Source organism: Poecilia reticulata, linkage group LG20 (genome assembly GCF_000633615.1).
Source record: "Poecilia reticulata strain Guanapo linkage group LG20, Guppy_female_1.0+MT, whole genome shotgun sequence".
NCBI lineage: Eukaryota > Metazoa > Chordata > Actinopteri > Cyprinodontiformes > Poeciliidae > Poecilia > Poecilia reticulata.
Genome location: NC_024350.1, coordinates 11,842,699 through 11,849,114, shown reverse-complemented (window position 1 = coordinate 11,849,114; position 6,416 = coordinate 11,842,699). Strand labels below are relative to the sequence as shown.

Below are 6,416 nucleotides of genomic sequence, written 5' to 3'. Positions count from 1 at the left end.
GGATACACTTGACCTAAATGTAAATGATGTAAATCTATGTTTTGGACTAGTAGTGTGATGTTTACTTAAGACATCCCAGTAAAGTCTGTGTATTTTTGGCTTGGCTGAAAATGCCTCGATTTTGAAGGAGTTTGGCGTTAATTCCAGACTAATGTAACTTTGCTTCATATTGGAGCTCAGAAAGGATCAAATCTACTCTGGATTAGAATCTACCCTTCAAATACACAACTTCTCCAATTTTTTTTTTTTTTTACATGATGTAAAACTTAGAGGATGCCAGAATATACAAAGGTAAAGGGCGATGTCAAACTAAGCTGTGTTTCTTTCAGTCAGTGTGCCTTTAAATACTTTATGGAATTTGTGCAAGCAGCATTCGCAGTGGCCTCACTCCTCACCTCTTGCTTAATTCCGCCTCCACACGCTGTTGGAATGAACAGAGATCTGTGCTTGCACACAGCAACCACACAGGGTGACATTTAGAATCAGACAATTCGGTATCTATTGGCAAATAAGGCCATCGTTGTTCATTTGTAAGATCTCGGAATAAAGATAGGCTGGCAGCGCGCTGTGTTATGATGTGTGAAGATGTTGTGTCAGCTCTCTGTAAATGCTGGTATATTCGCACAGAATGACAAATATGAAAGAAAAAAAAAATAAGGCTTGCTAAAAAAACTAATTCAATTCACATTTGTTTTTTTCTGCTGGCTTTTAGCTGCCATTTCTCCTGGTCTGAGATACAGTTTTTCAACTTTTCACATAAGAATAGTATTAAATATTTGAGATTTATCAATAGCAATGCCTAGGGGAGGCTGACTTATTATAAATAAATATTAATAGTTTGACATGGAGATGTTTGTAATACCTCCTGTATTATGTGCTCCTTTCTTGCAGCCTTCTTGTGCATGCTATTGTACATTAAACATTAAGAAGCCTTTTCCCGAGACAAGCTACTGAGGGCTCTCCAAAGGTTTTGAATCATTCAGATGAATGCTGCTGCACGCTGTGCACTCCTTGATGCGAGATAAGAATGTTGTACAGTAAACACAAATGGATCCAACATGTTGGAAGAGATTTCTGTACTGTGTGCATAACACTGAGCATGCTGGTGGAATTTGTCCACTCTCCTGTCCTTGACTTCTCATTAAAATATCCTTGCAGCTAATGGTATCCCGCTCAGGGCTAATCTAATTTTTATTAGGAATATCAGGGAGTATTTAAAACTAATGTGATTAGTTTACATTTTCTTCTGAATACCGGAGCACTGTGAAGATGCGTCAAATTGAATTTGGAAGTGGTTTGGTTGGGTTAAAACTCTAATGACTCTTTTTAATTGAGCGCCACTGCTGCTCTGTTTATTCTCTGACCTCAATGTCCCTCGTGTGTCATGGGATATGCTCAGGCTCAGGCAGTTTGCGTGGACAAGAAGGCCGTGAACGATTCACAAGTCACAGACTCTTAATCGCATTCAGATCTGGATTTGATCTAGCTTTCATCTAAGCCATCCATTATGTTTGCGGTTGTTGCCCAGCTAGAAACCGAACCACGCTCAGGTTTTTTTTCAGACTCTCCAACAGGTTTCGCATTAGGATTTCCCTGTTTTCCGCTCCATATGTTTTCCCATCAACTCCGAACAGCTTGCCTGTCATCCCAGCTGAAGTAAAGGCTCCCCAGAGCACACTTCTACATCTGCCATGTGTTGTTGTTGGGGATGGTGAGTTATAGCCATAATGTGCAGTGTTATTTTGCAACCACACCTTCTCCCACATGATTGCTGGGTTCCATACATGGCTTGCAGGAACCTGCAAGTTGAACTTCTGATTACCTTTTTCTTTCAACAATAGCTGTCATTTTGTCTTTTGTGAAAGATGTGTGGAATGAATAACTATTCGTTTCCTGTTAGCATAGCTAATTCCAACCTGAACTGTGGCTCTCTTCTTTTCCAGTCTTTCAGCTTAGGTGTACTTAGTACGTTTGCTGTCGTGTCATGTGGGTTCTGTTTTCTGATAATGCATTGAACGGTGCTCTGACATGTTCAAAGATTGGGATACTGTTTTATGACCCCGCCCTGCTTTAAATGTGAGCGTGACTTTATCACTGAACTTCAAAGTGCTGCGTGTTCCTTGGTGTTTGTGTTACTAATCACTAAAGTTTATCATTTTTGAGGCCTTCACATGCCGATAAAATCATATTTGTTAATTAGGTTGCTTTTGTAGATAACTGACGTTAAAGATGTTTATTCATGACAAGTTTGGAAACCCGTGATGTCCTTCCAATTGTGCAACATTTGTGTTGGTCTATTAGATAAAATGCTAAGAAATGACATTTAATTTTGTGCTTTTAATGTCTCACTCTGTGTGGAAAAAAAAATCGAGTAGTATGAAGACCTTTGCAAGGCACTGTCCTTACTGAGGTAGGTGGCTGCAAACAAATCAGTTTGCATAATGAGGGTGATGGACAAGCTAGAATTCTCTGACCAAGAAAGGGTGAAATGAATTATCAAACAGGACCAATAGAAACCACAAAGTCTTTGAGATTCAGACGTGTTTCAGAAGCCTTGTCTTAGACAGCTTAATAACAGTTCGTACCACCCCCTGTTGTTTCCTTGAGCAACAAAAGACCTCAGGCAGTAATCCAGGGGGTTTTAATACTGTACACACATATGTGAATGTGTGAATTCACACACACGCGCACTCGCACACACTTGTACATGCTGTGGCTTAGTTTAATCCAGAGCTGGAAGACCCTCTGTCCGGAAACCTGGCCAGCAGGACATTGGTGGTGATGAGGAAAAACGTGGGTTTTGATTTATGCGTGCCCGTTTTAATCTGTTCCTTTGCAACAACGCCAAAGCCAGCTTGTTTGTATTGCACTGGCTCTCAGTCGTGAATAACCAGCCACACCCGTGTTTTGTTTGTCTGTCTGTCTTGCGCCTTTAGTCCTACAGATACAAAGTGAAGGCTGTAAAAGTTAAACTGACACGCAAAAATCTATTCACTTTTGGTAAAATCAGTTCAAGGTGGAAATCAACACCACTCTGAGCCATGTTAGTAAGAGTCAAGACCACGCACACCTTACATTAAGTGTTTCTCTTAGTGAGTGTTGAACCTGCAGGCAGTTAACATCTGATACAAGAAGAACACCATTGCTCTTGGTTTTTTTTTCTGTGGAAAAATTTCTGAGTTGGAAAACAAATATGGTGGAAAGAAATTTGGTTAAAGGCAAGTTCTCTGAAAAGCAGTGTGTGTGTGCTTAGAGAGGTTGTTTGTCTGACCTGCCCTTTTTAACCAGTAATGAAAAGACTACAGTTGATTAAATAGACAAAAGATTGGTTGGCTGAGACATAATACTGTTTGCTTTTGCTACTAGTGACGCTAGTAGCTGACAGTATCATGGAAATATGTTAATTAAAGATGGACGATAAGGACAAAGCCCGGTAATAAACCCTGATGATTGAGTCTTAATGACAAAAAAGTGGAAATCTGTTCAAATCAAGCTAACATTGGATTAGTAAGAGTTAATAACAAAGGCATTTAATTGTATAATCACGATCATTTTCAATGAAAACAAGAGCATAAACAAAGAAGCTAATTACAGTCTCTGCTATAGTCAGAATTTGAATTCAAATGCATTATTTTCTTATCCAAACATATTAACCTTTTAATTTCATTCTTTGTCCCAGGCAGTAAAAAGTGTTTTTTTAGTGTAAATGAGACTGCACACTGAACAGCAAAGAAAACATGCGTTACAGACAAAAAAAAAAAAAAAAAGCCATTTCAATAGGCAACCATGATGGAGGCAGAGACAGAAAATGTCCTCTAACTGTCCCACTTAGTGCTAAGCTTCACTCAAGGGGCTGAAACGGGAACCCTAGTTAGGCTGCGTGGGTGGGGGGGAACCAGGCGTGTGCTTTTTCTGTTGCATGCATCTGTCTCTTTTCTTCTTAACACTAGGAAAGCAATGAACCGACCATCAGAAGACAGCACATGTTGCATTTTCCAAGAATCCAAGAAAACCTGTTTGTGCCAACAGCTGTTTTTCTCAGCTCACAATGCACATAAGTGCACCTTTTTTCAATATTCTAATACCTGATAATTAAACTCACTTCTTTCTACACATATGAATCAACATTTATGATAATGGTCCTGAGCGTGTAATGCACTTGCGTTGCTATTTTCTTTAATAATTTACCGGCAGTTAAGCAGCCTAAGTAGGGTACATTTCCGTCCTAATAGCTGATCAGAATCCTCTGTCTCATCATGCAGTAGCTGAAGTTACTTGTCAGTCTCCGCTTATCAATCCACCAGCCATCTGCTGCTCGGTCCAAGTCCATCCATTAGCCAGCTGACTTACAGATAAGTCTGCACAACATTCTGCCCTACGTGTCTGCTGTACCTGAAAACCTGGGTGAGCAGACAGATTCTCTTGTCTTTTTAAGGTTGAAAGCAAAGGAGGGATGCGCTTTAGCGCTTCGCTGCGGGGAAGCCCTGAAAATGTGCTTGTGTAGGTGTGTGTTGCCTTGGGCTCATGAATGCGCACATTGTTTCATTGTGGTCGTCTGGAAGATGGGAGCCTGTGGCTGCAGACGCTGAAGAGCAAGAGGGGGAGGAGGAAGAGAAAGAGAAAAGGAATAGAGAAGGGATGTAGGGATGGGAGAGAAGGTATATAAGTGGGTCGGGGTACCGGGGAGATTCACGGGGGGTTGGGAGACAAAAATAGGCAGTGAAAAGAGGAACCACAAAGAGTCACATCAGAGCTGCAAACTGGATTTTTTATTTTATTTTTTTACAGGCCTAAAATACATTGGGATTATTTACAAAGATGATCAAAAACAACCTAATTTAACCAGTAGGACATTTTGTGTTTATAGTGTTTGCTTGGTAAATAGTAGAATGAGGAAAGTATCAAAGTTCAAGGAGTTGAACTTGTAAATTATGTTTTCCTAGGCAGCTGATTGTTGTGCATGCTCACAGAAGCTCTACTGGTTGTCAAGGAACCAATGAGGCTTCATGACCAGTAACACAAACCTTGATTTAGGTTGACAGGGGGGCAGTTAAAAGCGTTGCCATAGCTTCAGACACCTGGCCCTGGGTGTCCATATGGGGGACCAGAGGCCATATGGCTTTTACGTGTGCCCAAACTGTACAAAAGGCTGTGATGTGTGTGAGGGTGTGTATCTGTGTGTGTGTGTGTGTGCTACTTTTATAAGTCTATCATATGCAGTTAAAATGGGGAAACCTGATCTCTTCCAATGCAACTTGTTAAATTTTAGACCAGTGTTTCTCAAAACTTGAGAAGACAGTACCGCCTCGGTAAATAAGACACTTTTGATTTTAAAGCACTACTGTAATTTCTTGTGGTACAGCATAAAATCCAGGGATAATTGTTTGAAAGATGCGCTTTGTCAATGTGTAAAATAGTTTATGCTCAATTACATTGCATAGGGAGCATCAGGGAACAGCACTTTTTGAATTGGTTGTCATCCTTCTGTAAGGTGGTTCTCCACACCAGTCTAATGTCTTTAACACGCTTTTGTAGGTTTGTCTCATATTATCTCCATCCATTTTTGCTTCAGCCCTGACTGGTCATCTTCTTTATCGGATGAAAACCCTCCTCATACCATACTGGTGCCACCACCATTTGTCATTGTTAAGATGGTATGTTCATTGAAATGGGCAGTGTTAGTTTTAGATCATACCTAGTCTTTCAGCATGTTAATTTCATCGGACTACAGCACTGGACCTCCACATGTTTGACACGTTCCCTAGATGGTTTTGATACCAAAAGAAAAGAATTCTTATGATTTTTCTTTTTTACATTCACTTGAGCCAGATTTTTGGTCAACTGATAACCGTCTTATCAACAGATTCTCCCAACTAAGTGTGGATCTCACAGCTCCTAAAGAGTAGCTATGAACCTGTTGGCTGCTTTTGTGATTAACCTGTCATTTCAAGGGGATGACGGGTTTTGTAGTTTTATACTTGCTTCATACTCTCCAATTTGGGATGAAAAACTTAACACTTCTCAATGAAGCTGTGGATGTTGTTCTGTCAAATATGTGACCATATCTGACATTTCTTCATGACTGTATCACTGGTTTGTTGCTTTGAGTTTGTGATGGTGCTTTATTTTTTGCATAATTTCTGTAGCTAGAACAGCTGTATTTATTCTGAGATTAAGTAATTAGTTAAATTCTTGTTGGGCTGGATATGATTTAGAAAAATTAGAAAAAAAGGGGGATGAATACAATTGAATGCCATATTTAAATTTTAATTAGTAACGCAAAAAAAAAAAAATTAATTTCATGTTTTATTTTTTTGTTTCTTTTTATTTTTTCAAATTGTGCCTGTTACGGAGTGAAGCTTCTTCAAACAAAACGGAGGCTCGTATGTCTTTTACTGAACCTTTCTGTTCAGTTC

The 6,416-nt window shown here is 39.7% G+C and overlaps 1 long non-coding RNA gene across 1 annotated transcript in view; it reads left to right on the top strand.

Moving 5' to 3' along the window:
* The first annotated feature begins 4,300 nt into the window (after positions 1–4,300).
* LOC108165713 (uncharacterized) overlaps positions 4,301–6,416 on the top strand; it is a 14,915-nt gene continuing 12,799 nt past the window's right edge. Inside the window, exon 1 of the long non-coding RNA XR_001776049.1 lies at positions 4,301–4,404. This is a non-coding gene — a long non-coding RNA (uncharacterized LOC108165713). The remainder of the gene's footprint in view (positions 4,405–6,416) is intronic.